The following is an 18,119-nucleotide window of genomic DNA, read 5'->3' as shown; positions in this document are numbered from 1 at the left end:
AGGGACAGTGGAACAAATGCACGAGTGGTTAGCAGAAGCTCCACCCCTCACAGTTACGTGGCCCCTGGTGGCCCTAGACGAATCTCAGTGTAAGAGCTTTGCCTGTGGGGTCGCGGTGACCTGTGGCCTTCAGCAGCATGGCACTGCAGGGCTGAGCCAGAGGCTCTTCTGCGTTAATCCTCGAGCACCTGACTTGCCACGGCCAGCCAGCTGCAGGGCGACTAAAAGAGATTTTTCAAGGGGAAGAGAAAAACAACTGCTACTTGGTGATCAGAAACCCCAGGTAATCACTGTGATTACCTCCTCACGGCAGGCTGGCAAGGGAGAAGCCACTGTGCCCATTTAACCCATGAACAAAACAAGGCTCAGGAGTGACCCGCGCACAGGCCTGTGGCAGCAACCAGCGAGGAAAGGGATTTGAAGCCAGGTCTCTCTGACCCCCAGATATGTGCTGTTAGCCCACAGCCCTACTCAGGGAGCCAGGCCCAGGGCTCACAGTCAGTAGATGGCATCTTTCCTGTTTTTCAGATGGAGACACCTAAGGCCCACCCACAGAGGCAATGCCACCTACCCAAGGCTCTGGTTGGAGCAGCAGAACTCAGGGGCGGGGAGCCCACCAGAGCAGCCCGAGGGAGACCACAGGCCAGGCAGCACCGTGGTGCCTGTGTCCTTCACACCTCCCTGTGTCTCACTCTCTGGGGATCTGGACTCTGCCTCTGGATGCCAAACCCAAGAAGAATCCAGGTCAGCAGGGGGCAAGGCAGGTGAGTCACAAACCCTGGATGGGCCTGTGCACAACTTGAAGTTGACTACCTCCCCGCTGTGTGACTTGCGGGGAGAGTGCCCCTCCCTGGGCCTCCACTGCCCCATCTGTGCAATGGGAGGGTAGCAGCCCTACAGTGCAAGGCTGCTGCAGAGCTCCGTCTGATGGTGCGGGCAGTGTTTGGCCAAGCTCCTGGTGCAGCCTGAGCACTTAAGGAATGGCTCTGGTTCCCCTCATTGCCCAGGGCCCTTGAACAAGGCTCTAAGCAAGACTATAAGCCTCCCTGCTTTGGGCTGCTAAGTACAAAGGAAACAAGGGTTGCTGTCTGCACTCAGGTGGGCTTGCTGGGCTTGGGGTATGCCAGGCTCTGGTGGCTGGTGTGAACAGAGCTGGCAGAGCCCTGAGGCCACCCTCCCTGCCAAGCCTGGTCATTACAGAGATAGGGACGGCAACAAGGGCCCTGGTCCAGGTCTGAGGGAGTGGTTCTGGGCTTGCCCACTGGGCAGGATGGAAAGGTGGCCTGCCAGGGATTCAGGTAGCAGGGAGAACTTGCTCACCTGGAGAGGGAGAGGCTACTGCCTGCCAAGCACACAGGGAAAACATCTTGCACCAGCCCCTGCCCTCCCCAAACTCTTTCCTGCCAGCATTAGAGCGGCCCACCTCCTCAGACCTCCTTGCATTAGTGGGTCCAAACCCTGGTCCAGATTGGATGCTCAAGTCACTGCTGCTGATCAGCGCCTGTCTACCAGTATCAGACCCACTTCCACTTGAACCCTGGCCTGTCTCTTAATTCATGAACATGTAACTGATTTTCCTCTTGGCCTCAGTTTCCCCATCTTTCGCGTGGGGATGATAACACCTGATTCACAGGGCTGTTGCAAAGATCCAATGTGATCAGCAGAGCACCAAATAAGCACTGAGAAGTGGAAGTTGCTATTATCATTAGTCACTCAACAAGCATCCATGGGGTTGGAGGGGAAAGGAGAGAGACACAATCCTCAAGCTCTTGGAAACAGGCACCAAGCAGAGATTCTGACTCTGGTGTTCATCAGCCTCACCTGGGGAGTCAGCTAAATGCAGGTTCCTAGGCCCACTGACAGAGTCTGGGATGACCCTGGAGTCTGCTGTTTGAGCTAGTCGCCTGGATAATTCTGGGGCAGGTTGTACTGGGGGCACTGAGAAGCCCTGGCCCGGACTTTCCTAGCCTTAGGAGAGTGGCCCCTTGTGGCCCCCTCCCACCACAAAAGGGCTTTAAAACCTCTGCACTTGCTGGTGCTTTCTCCCCGTCAAGGTGCAAACCCTGCAGGCCTCCTTGTTTCCGCTCAAGGACAGGGGGAGGTGGCATTGACACAACTGAGCTCAAAATGGGGAAGGGGAGATGGATAAAACAGCTAAGCCAGCTTCTCTATTGGAGACCTTCTCAGCATTGTCATTGTAGTCTCCAGGAAGAATGATACCGAATGCCAAATTTCCCATAATTATTTCACCAGGGAACCTCCCTTTTTTTTTTTTTTTCCAATTGTGGAAGGCTAGGTTAAGCAGAGTTCAGGAGGGTGTTCCCTGGAGAGGAATAAGTCACAAATATCTATACAGGATGAGATGTGTTCCCCATCTATTTGAGCATGACTCAGCAAATCTGTTCCTTAGCAATGAAACTGCCAAAAAATGCACCAATGGCTGCACCTATCTTCAAAGCCAAGACCTGTTTTTGGAGAATGTTTGAATCCATTCTTTAGGACATGGGCTGGCATATTTCTGTGAAGGACCAGCCAGAAGTCAAGATTTTTGACTCCAAGGACAGACAAGTCTATTCCAGTGACTCAGCTCTGCCACTGGAGTGTGAAAGGGGCCGTAGTCAATATGTAAGCAAGCAGCTGCGTGGCTATGTGACAATCAAAGTTTATTACTAGACACTGAGATTTGAATTTTATATAATTTTCACATATCATGATATACTATTCATGTCACAAAATGTCCTTAAAAATGTAAAAACATTCTCAGATCACAGGCCATAAAAAACAGGTAAAGGTTTAGCTGTAATGGTTTACATCTTGGACAAGGCCCTCCCAAGGAAATGAAAGAAAACCTCACTTTCCTCACCTGTAGACTGGCTTCAAAAATGAACTTTTGGGGGAATGGGGAAATTAAATATAACAGTGTGAGTTTCCCTCATCCTCTGTATCCAGTTTGGTTGTTTTTTTTTGGTGGTGTGTGTGTGTTGGGCAGGGGGGGGGGTGTTTTTATTTGTTTGTTTGCCACACCACGTGGCTTGCGGGATCTTAGTTCCCTAGCCAGGGGTTGAACCTGGGCCCCAGCCGCGAAAGCACAGAGTCCTAACCACTAGACGTGTATTTATTTATTTAGCTGTGCAGGTCTTTGTTGCAGAACACAGGATTGACAGCATGTGGGACCTAGTTCCCTGACCAGGGATCAAATCTGGGTGCCCTGCATTGGGAGCACAGTCTCGGCCACTGGACCAGCAGAGAAGTCCCACCAGTTAGTTTTTAAGACTTATCAATAACTCCTCCAGAACAGATCCTAAGGCTGGGCTTTTCCCTCCATCTTTATCAATACCATGCTAGTATTGATGGTTACCATCATCTCTTGCCTGGACCCACTCATCACTGGCTCCTGGCTTCACTCTTGCCTTTATAAGAGTCTTTGAAACACAAACCCTATTGTGTCCCTCTTCTGTTGAAAAGGTTCCAATGTTCTCCATAACAGAGAATAAATAAAAACCAGAGCCCCTTCCGTGACCTACAGGGCCTCATGGGATCTGGCCCCTTCCAGGCCCCTTTCTCGCTCTGAATGTTCTAGCCACAATATCACTCCTTCCCAAATGCTCCAGGCCTTCCCCTGCCTCAGGACTTTTGCCCCAGCTCTTCCATCTACTGGCATGCTCTCCTCATCTCCGCCTACTGGCTCCTTATCACTCATGTCTCAGCTCATAGGTCACCTTGTCAGGTCTCAAGCACCCCCTTTACAAGCCCTCTGGAGCACATACTCCTGTTTCATCTTTTCCTTGGCCCTGTATCCTGTTTGGTTATTTTCTTCTTCCCTCCACAACCAGAAAGGTAAGGGTGCCCATCACTCTATTCCCAGCTACGAGAACACTGACAAGCACACAGCTGGGACTCCGCTCCACTTTCACTGCCAAATAAGTGTCCACAATGCTGGGAACAACACCCTGCTAGTGATGTCAAAGACGGTTGAAATCTACCGACTGGTGAGAGAGGCTTGAGGGAAAGTTACTGCCTCCTGCAGCTGTGCTACAGGGGCAGGTGATGCCTCCGAATCCAGAACAGGCCCCTCAGGCCAGGAAGACTGTGTACCAAGCAGTTGCTCTCTGGAGGCAGTGTCCCTGGCAGGTGGAGGAGTGGGGAAGAGTCCTGTCTGGCCCAACCCTTGTCTTCAGACCCAAGATGCTGGAGCATGTGGCAGGAGGGGAGGGTGAGCCACTTAACTCCAGGGACACCTTTCCCAGGTCCCCACTTTTCCATGACACCCAGTGCCCCAGCTTATCCAGCTGCTTCCCAGAAGGCTGAGTCTGAGCCTGGGCCCGGGGACAAACTTTCTCTCTGGGTCTTCTCCTAAGGCTGGAGAAGGGTCTTAGGAGAGTGACACCTTCCCACTAGAAACTGGAGTCCTAGGACCTGGTTTCCCAGGATCCCTGTCATCGGCCCACATGGACCAGCAAGTGAGTCAAGCTTTAAACCCACTAGGCTGTCACCCGATTTGAGATGATAAAAATAAATGCAAGTCGTATAATTCCAAGGGCTGAGCAGGAAGTGACAATCGTCATAATAACAGTAGCAGTCAACAAAGTCTGAGCAATTACTATGCATCTGATGCTCAACATGTATTCTTTTATGGGATCCACAGTACCGTAACATGAGATTAAAGTCGTGACCGATGATCACTGCCCCTAGTTTAGATGGGAGGAAACTAAGGCCCAGAGATGTTAACTTACTTGCCCAGGAGCACACAGCTAGAGAGCAGTTGATTGTTTCAAACAAGCAACCAAAGCCAGTATTCCCTTCTGGAGTCTAATAACTGGTCTGGGCTTGGGCCTTTCAAATGCCAAAGATATGGGGGATGGAGTAGGGAAGGGGGGGTCACAGAGAGTGGAAGAAGCAGTCAATGAGACTAGATCATCAGTAACACCACTTTCTGCCTCAGAATTTGCCTTTCTAACAGGTGCTGATGATCTGACAACGTGGTTATTTCTAGATCTTTACTGAAAAATTAAATCTCTCCCGTTCTTAAATTTCAAGAGGTTCTGACCTGGGAAAAGTCCCTGGAGAAGTGACATCCCTTCTCCCAGCCTTATCTCAAACTTCTGGGGGAAAGCTTTAGGAGAACCTGGAACATTTCTTCTTGAAGTTTGATTGATTTTAAAAGAAAACGGCTGCAGTCTGCTGTCAGCCCTGCTGATGCCAAGCTCCAAAGCAAAATGGAGAATAAGCACAGTGGACTTGGCTTGGCTGGCTATTTTAAAAAATCTTCCTCAAGCTGGCAGATCTTGTTGCCCAGCAAAACAGTCACTCAGATTCTCCTCTAACAAAGTAGAGCACTTCCCCTTGTCTCTGACCTCAGTGTCCCCGCTCCCTCCCCACGTGGCTCTGGAGGCTGGTACCTCTTCAATGACATGTGATCCAGCTGACACCAACTTGATTGACACAAAAACATGTGTCTGACCAAGAGAAGCTGCTTCAGAAACTTCCTCAGGAGCCATTTACTCCCCATGCCCAGAGAGGAACCCCAGGATAGGCAGAAAAACTAGGAATGGCCCAATCTCCAGGAATAAGCCCCCTGTCCAGGGATAACAGGAAGGAGATCTTAGAGCTGCCCACAGAGAAGCAATCAAGTTTCGGTTCCTCTAACTCAGCCACCCAAGATCATGTCTCTCAGCCAAAGCCTTCGCTCTCTGCTAACCAAATCATCCAGACTAAAGTCATATCCCTAGCCCACAGCTTCAAAAACTCTCCACCCTCACCTCCTCTCAAAGAAAAGGTAGATTTAGGAGGGAACAGCAACGTTGACATCAAGACCAACAGTTAATCTATAAAACACTTTCAGAAACAGTAGATAGGAGTAAAAACTTCAAGGATGAAACTAGAGAAATTTCTGAAAGGAATTAGGAGGCCTGAAATGCAAAAAAAGAGGCGAGATGGCAATGACTGAACCCACTTTACAGGATGGAAAACTGAGGCCTAGGTATGGCAGGCACTGAGTACTGGCAGGTTCTACAGTGACGAGGAACAGGTGGCCTCCATAGCTTCAGGGAGCAGGAAGGCCTAAGCGCAGCTGCCCCACCCCGTTCCCGGGGCACCGGCCGGCCCCCAACCACACCTTACGGCCTGGCCCCGCCCATCCACCTAGATCCCGCCTCGCCCCTCCCTCACTCCCATTGGCCCAACCCTCCAAGTCCCGCCCCCTTGTACCTCCCGACATATAAAAGCCCCCCGCCTGGGCCGGCCGACCTCCACTCGCCGCCGGCTTGCGAACGCCCGCCCCTCGCGGGGGCCGGGCCGCGGGGCCCGGGGGCGGGTGGTGTCGCCCCAGCCGGGCCCCAGCCCCCCTCCCCCACGGCCCCGACGGTCGCCGCCGCCATTTTGACCGCCCGCCCCTTCCCCCAAGACTCTGACCACAGCGACGCCCGCCGCCCGGGCCCCGCCGCCCTCCCCGGCCCGGCCTGCCACCCTGGGGCCGCCCGGTTACCTCGGCTTCTTCCCACTTCTTTCTGCGGAAGGGCTTTCCAGAGGTCTCGGAGGCGATGTTGGGAGGGGGACAGAACGTGCCGGGGTCCCCGGGCCGGGCCGGGGGGGGTGGGGGTGGGGGTCGGCCGGGCGGTTGTTGTTGTTGACTCGCGTTGCCGGGTTGCTTGGTCGCCACGACTACCGTGGCTATGGCGCCTCCGTTTCCCTCACCGGGGCAACTGTTGCTACCCACCCTACTTACGTCACGCTCGGGGGGCGGGGTCCAGGGTGATTGGCGACACCGGGAAAAGTGATTGGACGGCGCCAGGCCCTGCCGCTAACCTATTGGCCCCAAGGCACGCTTTTCAACACCCTCTAGACTTCCCGGCGCTCTGATTCACCGGTGTTAATGTCCATCAAAGGAAACTGAGCCTTCAAAGGCAGTGGAGCCCGTCACTCCCCCAAGGAAGCATCGGGCTAAGAATAAAGGGGTGGGGTCTGTGAGGTAGGGATTGGTTTGCTGCCTTAAAGCCTGTCTTCTGGTTAGACTAAAGGGATATCAATCTAACCCAAAGGTTTGCCGCGCTCTCTAGCTGGCACCTATACGCATGCGCGCCACGCAAAGCCCCCCTGGGAGTGGTAGTCCGTTCTTGCGTACTTTAAACGCCTTACCAAATGTAAAGAGCGAGAAAAGAAAGATCTCTTCCTTCAGACTTCTACCTTTCCCGGTGGGCCAGTTCTTGGTCTCGCGCGCTGACGTCAGGGGAGGAATACGGTGACGCAGCGCTGCTTGTCTGTGACGTTGGTGGAGGAGGCCGGGCTCCGGGTTCGATGACGTCACCGGGTGCTCTCTTCCGCCCCCCACGCCTTAGCTCTACGGCGGTGGGATGAACACGAGACCAAGGTTCGATCCCGGGCCCCAGTCACAGAGCGACCCCCGCCACCGCTTCCGCTTAGGCTCGTCCGGCTGTCTCCCGCCTCCCCGCCGCCTCGGGCCGGGAAAGGTTACGGCTGCCGGGGCGACCGCGGCTATCTCGGCCCCGCAGGAGGTGCGGGCCGCCCTGCGAAAGGTCTCCCACAGGCGGGGGACTTAATTAGCTGCTTCCACCGTGAGCGATAAGCAAAGGTCAGCGTCCAGCCCTTCCCGGGGCAGCTCGGATTGCTCAACCAAGCTCCACACGCTCTCCTATCCCTCCCCCGTTCCTGCCCCACTCCCGCCCTCCTACGTGCCTCAGTTTCTCTAGGGAAGGAGAAGAGACAGAAGCGGGGTCTGTATTAGGTTGAGCGTCTTTGGTACAAAAATTCGACCATCAAGATGAATAATATTCTAATGCAGTATTGCAGTTATGTTTTAAATATCAAATTTAATGGGGAAAAAATAAATCCATAGTGAACAAAATAGCAAAATTTTAAATAAACACAGAATCCGTCAGGACTGGGATTAGGGAGCAGTGAAATCATGCAAGTATAGGGTAGAATCTTACCTTTTACTTTTTTTTTTTGGCATGAGTTTTGACCTTTAAAAATATCTTATGACAGTTTTTTAACACTTTAAATTTTGTGCTCCAACTCCCACCAGAGACCAAGGAAAAAGGAAAAAGAAAGCATAGACTCAGAACTTGACGTTCTAATTCAGATTCTGCTGTGTGACACTGAGAAAGTGGCTCCACCTCTCTGAGCTGCTGTTTCCTAGTTCGGCCAACATTACACTTTCTTCTGCAAGGCCCTGGTAGAAAAAGTGAAAAAAGAAGACAAATCCCTAGATTCTGTGGTCTACTACAAATAAGAGACATGATAAGAGAATTACCTGGTGGTCCAGTGGTTGGGACTCTGAGCTCCCACTGCCTGGGGCCTAAGTTCTATCTCTGCAAAGGGCATTAAAATAACTTCCTGCAGGGTGTGGAATGTAGTCCCCCTTCCCCACTAAATGACACAGTAAGCAGAGACATTAACACTTAAGAGTCTAGGATGGGACTTCGCCTTCCAATGCAGGGGATGCAGACTCCATCCCTGGTCAAGATCCCACACGCCTCTGCCAAAAAACCCAAAACATAAGATAGAGACAATATTGTAACAAATTCATTGAAATTCAAAGACTTTAAAAATGGTCTGCATTAAAAAAAAAACCTTTAAAAAAGGTTCATAAGAGCTGTGAGGTGCTACTAACTATAAAATAGATAATCAGCAAGGACTGATTATATAACACAGGAAACTGTATTCAACATTTTGTAATAACCTATAAGGGGAAATAATCTGAGAAAGAATATGTAGGTGGCTGAGTAGTAGTGAATCTGCCTGCTAATGCAGGAGACACATGTTCAATCCCTTGGTCAGGAAGATCTCCTGAATGAGGAACTGGCAACCTACTCTGGAATTCTTGCCTGGAAAAATCCCACGGACAGAGAAGCCTGGCAGGCGATCCCAGTCCATGGGATCGCAAAGAGTCAGACATGATTGAGCAACTGGGCATGCACACACACACATAAATTTTATATATATATATATATAGAGAGAGAGAGAGATCTAGAATATATAGAGATATATCTGAATCACTCTGTCGTACACCTGAAACAAATACAACATTGTCAATCAACTATACTTAAAAAAACAGCAACAGAGACTCAAGAAAAAATGAAAAGCTGTGAGAGCACCATTAGACTGTGTGATAAGAGTGATGCTGGAACCCATGTAACCTGAGGAGTTACATGGGTTACATTTGAACCGAGCCTGAGTGGTGAGAAGAAGCAAGCAAGCCCCCAAAAAACAGAGATGAAGGGAACTGCAAGAGCAGACATCTGAGGACAGGACCACACATCTGGCTGGAGTGAGATGAGCAGAGAGGAAAGCGCCAGGAGGTGAGTTCAGAAATGTAAAGGTAGTCAGATTCTGTGGAAATCCTCCCCAAGAACCCAGCAAGGTGGAATATTCCCCCCACTTGCCAGGTGAGCAAACAAAGGCTCAGGAGGGAAAGGAGAATCCTCTGGGATCATGTAACGGAAGGCAGCAGCCGGCAGACAGGCTGTCTTCTTTTCTGGGACTTCCCAGTGTGCTTTGCTGCTCCTGGGTGTGACCCTAGATGGAAGACAAGAAGCAGCAGTCTGCTTGGAAATGTTCGCTGAGCCCCAAGAATTAATGAGACTTCCAGGAAGGAGTGCCCAGAATAAGTCCTGGTTGGCAAAGCAAGTCACTTAACCCGTTCAGCTAATTCTGTGAGACAGTTTTGGGTGTCAGAGCCAGCCATGTTGAGTGGTGGGGTGCAAGAAGCCCTATTTTTACTTCCCACCCATTTCCCCACCTTCCTGAAGTCCTGAACCCCAAGTTGGGTCCAACCAAACCTGGAAATCATTTCTTCAATCAAAACTACTCATTATATAACTTAATGGGAGCGGGCAGGGGTTGAAGTGGGGGCGCTTCCCTGGTGGTTCAGTGGTAAAGAATCCACCTCCCGGTGCAGGAGACATGGGTTCAGTCCTTGATCCAGGAAGATCTCACGTGCGAGGGAGCAACTAAGCCTGCGCGTCACAACTACTGAGCCCACGTGCTGCAACTACTGAAGCCCGTGCTTGAGCCTGTGCTCCACAGCTAGTGAAGCCACCACCACAAGAAGCATGCACACACACACACACACACACACACATACACAAAAGAAGCATGCACGCTGCAACTAGAGCAGCCCCTACTTTCTGCAACGAAAGGCTGCTCATAGCAACGAAGACCGAGCACAACAAGAAAAAAAAAGACAAATATCCTTCAATTAAAAAAAAAAGCTGGCAAGGAAGGCAGTGTGGGATTAGAAATGCTCTATATTTTTATCTGGTGGCAGTTGCACAGGTATATAGACGTCAAAATTCCCTGAGCTCTCTATTTAAGATCTGTGCACTTTGGGAATTCCCTGGCAGTCCAGTGGTTAGGACTCAACACTTTCACCGCCAGGCTGAGTTCAGTCCCTGGTCAGGGAACTAAGACCCTGCTGCTGAGCCAAAAAAAGAAAAAGGTCTGAGCACTTCATATACATTATACCTCACTTTGGAAGTTAAAACACACACACATTAACCCATTGGAAGTAGCTTTTAACTAACTCCTTCCTGGAAACATTACTTATGAAAAGTAAGGAATTACCATGATCTGGCCTTCCCAGTAGTAGCTTTCCTTGATCACCAAAGAGCCCAAGAATGCCAGCTAAAAAATGTGGAAGGAAGGAGAAAATTAGAGAAAAAAAAAAATCACCATTTTTCAAAAGCCAATGCAGTAATTAATTTAGAGGGTAATCATCAATGGGTGTTACCAAATATCAGGTGAGGACTTTCCTGGTGGCACAGTGGATTACAATCTGCCTACTTGGTGCAGGGAACAAGGGTTTGATCCTTGGTCCAGGAAGATCCACATGCCTTTGGAGCAGCTGAGACTGTACACCAAAACTACTGAGCCCACGCTCTAGAGACCTACGAGCCGCAACTACTGAGCCCACATGCTGCAGCTACTGGAGCCCGTGAACCTTAGAGCCTGTGCTCCGCACCAAGAGAAGTCACTGCAATGAGAAGCCCGCTCACTGCAAGGAAGAGTAGAAAGTGGAGAAAGCACCGCCTCGCCCCCCACCTCAACACACACACACACACACACACGCACAAGCTGTGAAGACCCAGCACAGGCAAAAGAAAAAATAATTACTTTTAAAAAGCCTCAGGTGAGAAGATGATGGAGCGAGAGATATGCACAGGGTTTCAGAGGCTTCACTAGGTGTGTGGGTGCAGACTTCATCACGGAGGCCAGATTGTCACCAGCATTAGCTGTAGTGAAGCTCACAGGAGAGGGACCCTACCAAAGGAAGTTGATAGCTTCTCCCAGGACACCCCTTGTCAAAACATTAAACTTGACTCTGATCAAATCTCTCCACCCAACATCCAGTTTGCAGGAAATTGGAAGCATAGAGGAACAAGCTAAACGACATTAGGAAACAGCTGAGAGTGGCGTGTGCTGCAAGACAACTGTCCCGGTCTCTTCCCCATGTCAGTCATGACAAAACGGAGTGGGGACTATTCTAGGGCGGGTGACGTCATTTACATTTGAGGCCAAATTGTTCTTTGTCCCCCCGGGTACGTTCTGTGCACCGTGGAGAACTGAGCAGCATTCCTGGCCACCACTCACTACTGCCAGTAGTACACGACCCTTCTCCATTCGTCAGGTGCGACAACCAAAGATTCCGGGTGTGTTTGCGTGCATGCGTGCTAAGTCGCTTCAGCTGTATCCAACTCTTTTCGACCCTTTGGACCATAGCCCACTAGGCGCCTCTGTCCATAGCGTTCTCCAGGCAAGAGTACTGAAGTGGGTTGCCATTTCCTCCTCCTGGGGATCCTCCCGATCCAGGGATCGAACCCGTGTCTCTTACATCTCCTGCACTGGCAGACAGGTTCTTTAACACTAGCACCACCTGGGAAGCCCCAAAGATGTCTCCAGACACAGGCAAGTGTCCTTGAAGAGACAGCCCTAGAGGACGGTGGAGCAACTGACCAAAGGACCCAGGATCGCTAGACTGTCTGCCAGCAGAGACAGTCTCTCGTTTAAACTAGCCGTTGTATTGAGAGCTCTTAACCTGAGAGAACTACAACTGTGCTAGCTCTGTTCCAAGTTCTGTTTTACTTTATTTTTGGCTCTGCAGGGTTTTTGTTGCTTCTGAGGTTGTGATGAGCAGGGGCTACTCTCGTGCAGCGCACAGGCTTCTCACTGCGGTGGCTTCTCTCGCTGCGGAGCGCACGCTCCAGGGCACCTGGCTTTCAGAAGTTGCTGCGCATGGGCTTAGCGGTCGTGCCTCCCGGGCTCTAGAGCACAGGCTCAATAGTTGTGGTGCACAGGCTTAGTTGCTTTCCTGCATGTGGGATCTTCCTGGACCAGGGGTTGAACCCATGTCTCCTGCATTGGCAGGCGGGTTCTATACCACGGAGCCATCAGGAAAGCTCAGTGGTAAAGAAACTGTCCCAAGTGTTTATGTTCACTGAGTTTTGCGCCAGATAAGAATGCACACTGAAATAGGAATTGGAAGCAATGAAGGTGTTCATCCCTAGGGGACCAGAAAGATGAAATAAGAACTGCATGATACAGAATACTAAGCCAACACTGAAAGCAATGAAGTAGCTCTCTAAAATCGTGGTGTTGAAACTCAGACACTACAGCATTTTAAAATAAAGCAACATCTGACCCAAGTGGCAAGAGTGAGAAGTCTCCATCAAATTTTGCTAAAAAAGAGAGAGAGAGAGGAAAAAAAAAATTAAGAGCCATCCACTAAAGTGCCAGCAATAATGAAATAAGAATCTGCCAGTTGGTACATTGAAATACAAACAAGGTGTCCTTCTGTTACACTGGAAATTCATCTCAAACGCATGAGCATTTCTGCTTGTTAAACATGAGGTGTAGTGAATGATTAGCAAGCTGGTTCTTCTAACTTTCCAAACTATGCACACAATAGGTATGTATGAATATATATATATACTTGATATATAAACAATAGGTATATATGAATATGTATATATTTGATATATAAACACTGTGCAGATATATGCATGAATACAATGGAGTCTAATGTCAGGAACAGTGAACAGTGAAAGTTGCTCAGTCGTGTCCGACTCTTTTCCACCCCATGGACTATTAGCCTGTCAGGCTCTTCAATCCATGGAATTCTCCAAGCAAGAATACTGGAGTAGGTTGCTGTTTCCTTCTCCAGGGGATCTTCCCAACCTAGGATCAAAACCAGGTCTCCTGCATTGCAGGCAGATTCTTTTCTGAGTCGCCAGGGAAGCCCAGGGTCAGGAACACACACTTAATCAGGTTTGGGGAAACATATTGGAAGCAGGATTTTGATACACGAAGACAAGCTTGTGACTCTGAAAGGAAGGAAGACCTGTGAAATGGACTGAGCTTTGAAAATAAAAACATGCTCTAAATCTACACGAACCAGTGTCAACCTATCGCCCACCCCTCCGTACTCCCTCTCCCAGCAGAATTACATCTTTTTGTGGGGAGGAAGCTGAAGGAAAGAAGTTAGTAAAAAATGCTTTCTATGTGCTTTTTTTTTTAAAACAGACAAAACAAAATAAACAAAAAAAATCCCACAATGTATCACTGAAAAAGATACAGGTGGAGATCTAGTACACAGCATCACTGTGCAAATTACAACACACTTGTATAAACATGCAAAATAAACTGTAGAAACATACAAACTGATACGTCCTATTAATTTAAGAATATTTACCAGTGCTTCCCTGGTGGCTCAGAGGTTAAAGCGTCTGCCTCCAATGCAGGAGACCCAGGTTCCATCCCTGGGTTGGGGAGATCCCCTGGAGAAGGAAATGGCAACCCACTCCAGTACTCTTGCCTGGAGAATCCCATGGATGGAGAAGCCTGGTAGATTACAGCCCACGGGGTCGCAAAGAGACGGACATGACTGAGCGACTTCACTTCACTTCACCGGTTCAAGAACATGTAGCAAGTGTCTTACAGATGCTGGCAGTGGTTTGGAAAGGGCAAGGAACGGAGCATCTGGGATGGAAGTGAAAGTCGCTCGGTGGTGTCAGACTCTTTGCAACCATGGAATTCTCCAGGCCAGAATACTGGAGTGGGTAGCCTTTCCCATCTCTAGGCGATCTTCCCAACCCAGCGATCGAACCCAGGTCTCCCTCGTTGCAGACAGATTCTTTACCAGCTGAGCCACAGGGGAAACCCTCTGGGATGGAGGAGGCAGAAATAAAACGAGTGAGAGCTTTGCGTGATGAAGGCATGACAGAGTTTAGGAAGAGGCAGAGATGGCTGAGACCTGGGTTCAGTGACATTTGTAGAGGCAGGGGCACAGTTGTCACACTGCAAAAGGCTGAGGGCCAAGTGGGAGGGGAGGAATGGAGACAGTGCCTACAGCTGAGATATATTTGGGTGAGGAAGTCAGATTCTAAACCTGCACTGTCTCACATGGTAGCTACTAGTCCTGGGTGGCTATTTTTACAGGGGGGGGAATGCCTTTTATTTCTTTTTTCCTGCTTAATTGCTCTGGCTAGGGCTTTCAGTGCTATATTGAATAAAAGCAGCAAGAGTGGGCCCCCTTGTCTTGCTCCTAATCTTAGAGGAAAAGTTTTCAGCATTGAATATATTAGCTGTAGGTTTGTCACATATGGCCTTTGTTACATTAAGTGCGTTTCCTCTAAGTAGCAGTTTGTTGAGAGGTTTTTTTTTCATCATGAAAGGATGTTGAAATTTGTCAGACGTTTTTTTCTGCGTCTATTGATCTCTTATTCCGGGTTTCAGTGTTTTAATCAAAGTTAGCAAGGTTTTGGGTGGGGGTGGGGTTACAAAAACAAAGTCAGCATTTTCTGTAGACCATCAAGGTTACAGGGTTCTTGATTTTTCATCATGATTGGAAGATTGTTTTGATGTGATTTTTGATATGATTTTTGCCCATCATTTTATTAATGTGGTATATCAAATTGATTAATTTGCAGATGTTGAACTTGCTTGCATCCTTAGACTAAATCCCACTTGATCATGCTGTGTGATCCTTTTAATGTATTGTTGAGTTTGATCTGCTAATTTTTTTTTTTTTTTGACTGTGCCGCAGAGCATGTGGGATCTTAGTTCCCCAGGCAGGGATCAAACCAAGCTGCCTGCAGGAGTCTTAACCACAAAGTCCCTGATTTGCTAATATTTTGTTTATACTTCACATTTAGCTTCATCTGGGATATTGGCCTGTAATTTTCCAAGTAGCTATTAAAACTTAAAGAACTAAAATAAAATACAACGAAGAATTCTGCTCCTCAGTCTCACTGGACACATTTTTTTTGGCTGTGCTGGGTCTTCGTTGCTGTGCTGGGCGTTCACTGGTTGCAGAGAGCAGGGGCTACTCTGTAGCTGTGCGAGGCTTCTTATTGCAGTGGCTTCTCTTGTAGAGCGTGCTGTATGGCATGTGGGCTTCAGTAGTTGTGACACGAAGGCTCAGGGGCTTAGTTGCCCGCAGCATGTGGGATCTTCCCAGACCCAGGGCTGAATCAGCGTCCCCTGCCTTGCAAGGCAGATTCTTATCCACTGGACCACCAGGGAAGCTCTCACTGGACACATTTAAAGCACTCAACAGCCAAATGTATTAATAACTAGTGGCTACTGTGTTGGAAAACACATTATTATCAGAGAAAGTTCAATTGGCCATCATTGCTCTAAAGTATCTCTAAAAAGACATTTCAGAGATTTGGGGAAATGTTGATAAATATCAGAGCAAATGCTCTGGTGTTAGATGATACTGACAAATGATCAAATATTTTGTTAGGTGTGAAAATGTCCTTATATAGGAAAACGTCCTTATTTTTCAGAACTTTGTGTTGTAGTATTTAGAGATGAAAAACAGTGGCAGTAAGATTGAAAAGAGATGATGTGGGGACTCACGTGGTGGTCCAGTGGCTAGGACTTTACATTCCCAATGCAGGGGGCCTGGGTTCAAACTCTGGTCAGGGAACTAGCTCCCACGTGCCATGAATAAGACCTGATGCAGCCAAATAAATAAATATTTTTTAAAAAAAGGAAAGAAAAAAGGGAGATAGTGTCTTTAAAGTATGTAAGACAAAACCAGACTGAACAGCAAATCCTCAATAATTGTTAGTGGTCAGTAACTTAAAAGTTTGGAGGAAGGACAAATTGGGAAAAAATATTTGGTACACATTTCATAACCATATGGTAAGCTTCCTTAGTATGTAAAGAGCTCCTAGGGGAGTTCCCTGGAGAAGGAAATGGCAACCCACTCCAGTGTTCTTGCCTGGAGAATCCCAGGGACGGGGGAGCCTCGTGGGCTGCCGTCTATGGGGTCGCACAGAGTCGGACACGACTGAAGCAACTTAGCAGCAGCAGCAGCAGCAGGGGAGTTCCCAGGTGGTCTAGTAGTTAGTGTCCAGCCCTGTCCCCAAGGCCACAGGTACAAGGCCTTGCACCAAGGCCGTAAAAACGGAGCCCAGAACGGAGGTCACCTTTGAAGCTGATTGAGCCCCTTTGTAACCATTGCCAAAAGCCCCCCGATATCACTAACAAGCTGATATCAGTTAAGCAAAGATGCCCACTGCAGTTAACACCCTATAGCACCCTGACCAGTCATCTAACGCCACCCTTCCAGCAGGAATTCTCTTTGCCTTGAGTCTATTAACTCATGAAAGCTGTCAACTCTCCCTGGTCTGTCAGGAGGTTGGCCCCCTGTGCTCCCAGTGCCCACGTTTTCTCTGCTCTTTGTTCTTAATAAAAGCTCACTCCCTTCTGAAATGCTCTGTGTCTGGAAATTCTTTCCCAACCCGCTCCCGGACTGCCTCGACAGTTGGGATTCTGCGCCTTCACTGTCACGGCTCAGGTTCAGTCCCTGAGAAGGGACTCAGATCCTGCAAGCCATGTGGAGCAGCCAAACAGACATTTTTAAATAAATAGCACAACAACAACAATTTTAAAAAACCAAAAAGCCCTCCTATAAATCAGGAAGGAAAAGATCAGCAAAGAATAATGGGCAAGGAAGGTGGCCAGAATGGAAAAAGAAAACTATAAATAGCTCTAAACTACATGGGACTGTGAAAATATGTTCTTTCTCGCTTGTGGTAAGGGAAATGCAAATTTTCTCTGTTCTGAGATAACATTCTTTGCTGGTCCTATTGGCAAACATCCAAGGTTTGATGATACTCTCTTGGTAAAGCTGAAGGGAAACAGGACTCTTACCTGTGTCTGGAGGGAGTATGAGTTAACCTAACCCTCAAAGGGGGAAATTTGGTAATATCTGTGAAAATTACAAATGCACATAGTCTTCGAGCCAGAAATCTCACTTTGTGGAATTTATCTACAGCTACGCTCGCATGTGTGTGAAATGATGTTTGTGGAAGGGTCTTCACTGCAGTGTTAACCTAAGAACAAATGATGAAAATATGTTTGTCTCCAGCTGTGAAATTAACTATGGGGCGAGGAAGTGGCAGAATACTTTGTGGTTACAGAAAATGACGAGTGCATAAAGACAGCTTTGGAAAGGAGAGATGGCCAGCATTTGTTGTTAATTGTGTGGGGAGGTGGGGGAGGAAGAAGGTGTGGAAGAATATGTAAAACCTGCTACCTTCAACTGAAATTCTGACACATTCTACCACATGGATGAACCTTGAACTATTATGCTAAATGCAGGAAGCTACACACAAAAGGGCAAATAGTGTTTGGTTTTAATTTGTAAAGTACCTAGAATAGGTAAATTCACAGAGACAAAAGGTAGAATGGTGGTGACCAGAAGCCGGGAGAGGGGCAGGGAATCGCTATTTAATCGGGTACAGAGAGTCGGCTGGGGAAAGTGAAAAGTCCTGGAGCTGGATGATGGTGAAAGTTACACGACAATGTAAATGTGCTTAATGTTGCTGAACTGTATACTTTAAAATGGCTAACATGGTAAATTTTTATGTTTTATATATATATATATATATATATATATATATATAAAACCACAATAAAAAGAAACCTTTTAATGCTACCTTTAACATAAAAGCAGGTGTGTGGGAGGAGGGACTTCCCTGGTGATCCTGTGGCTAAGACTCTGTGTTTCTAATGCAAAGGGCCTGAGGAACTGGATTCCACATGCCTGCTGCAACTAAAGACCCCACTTTGCAACAAAGATCAAAGATTCT

General features: G+C 48.4%; 1 protein-coding gene across 1 annotated transcript in view; it reads right to left on the bottom strand.

The window, feature by feature from the left end:
- RFX1 (regulatory factor X1) overlaps positions 1-6,507 on the bottom strand; it is a 31,862-nt gene extending 25,355 nt beyond the window's left edge. Inside the window, exon 1 of the mRNA XM_068979957.1 lies at positions 6,485-6,507. The gene's annotated coding sequence lies outside the window, so the exon portion shown is untranslated. The remainder of the gene's footprint in view (positions 1-6,484) is intronic.
- Positions 6,508-18,119: the final 11,612 nt, after the last annotated feature.

Source organism: Capricornis sumatraensis, chromosome 9 (genome assembly GCF_032405125.1).
Source record: "Capricornis sumatraensis isolate serow.1 chromosome 9, serow.2, whole genome shotgun sequence".
NCBI lineage: Eukaryota > Metazoa > Chordata > Mammalia > Artiodactyla > Bovidae > Capricornis > Capricornis sumatraensis.
The sequence above is the reverse complement of the archived record's forward strand: the minus strand, read 5'-3'. Positions and strand labels throughout refer to the sequence as shown.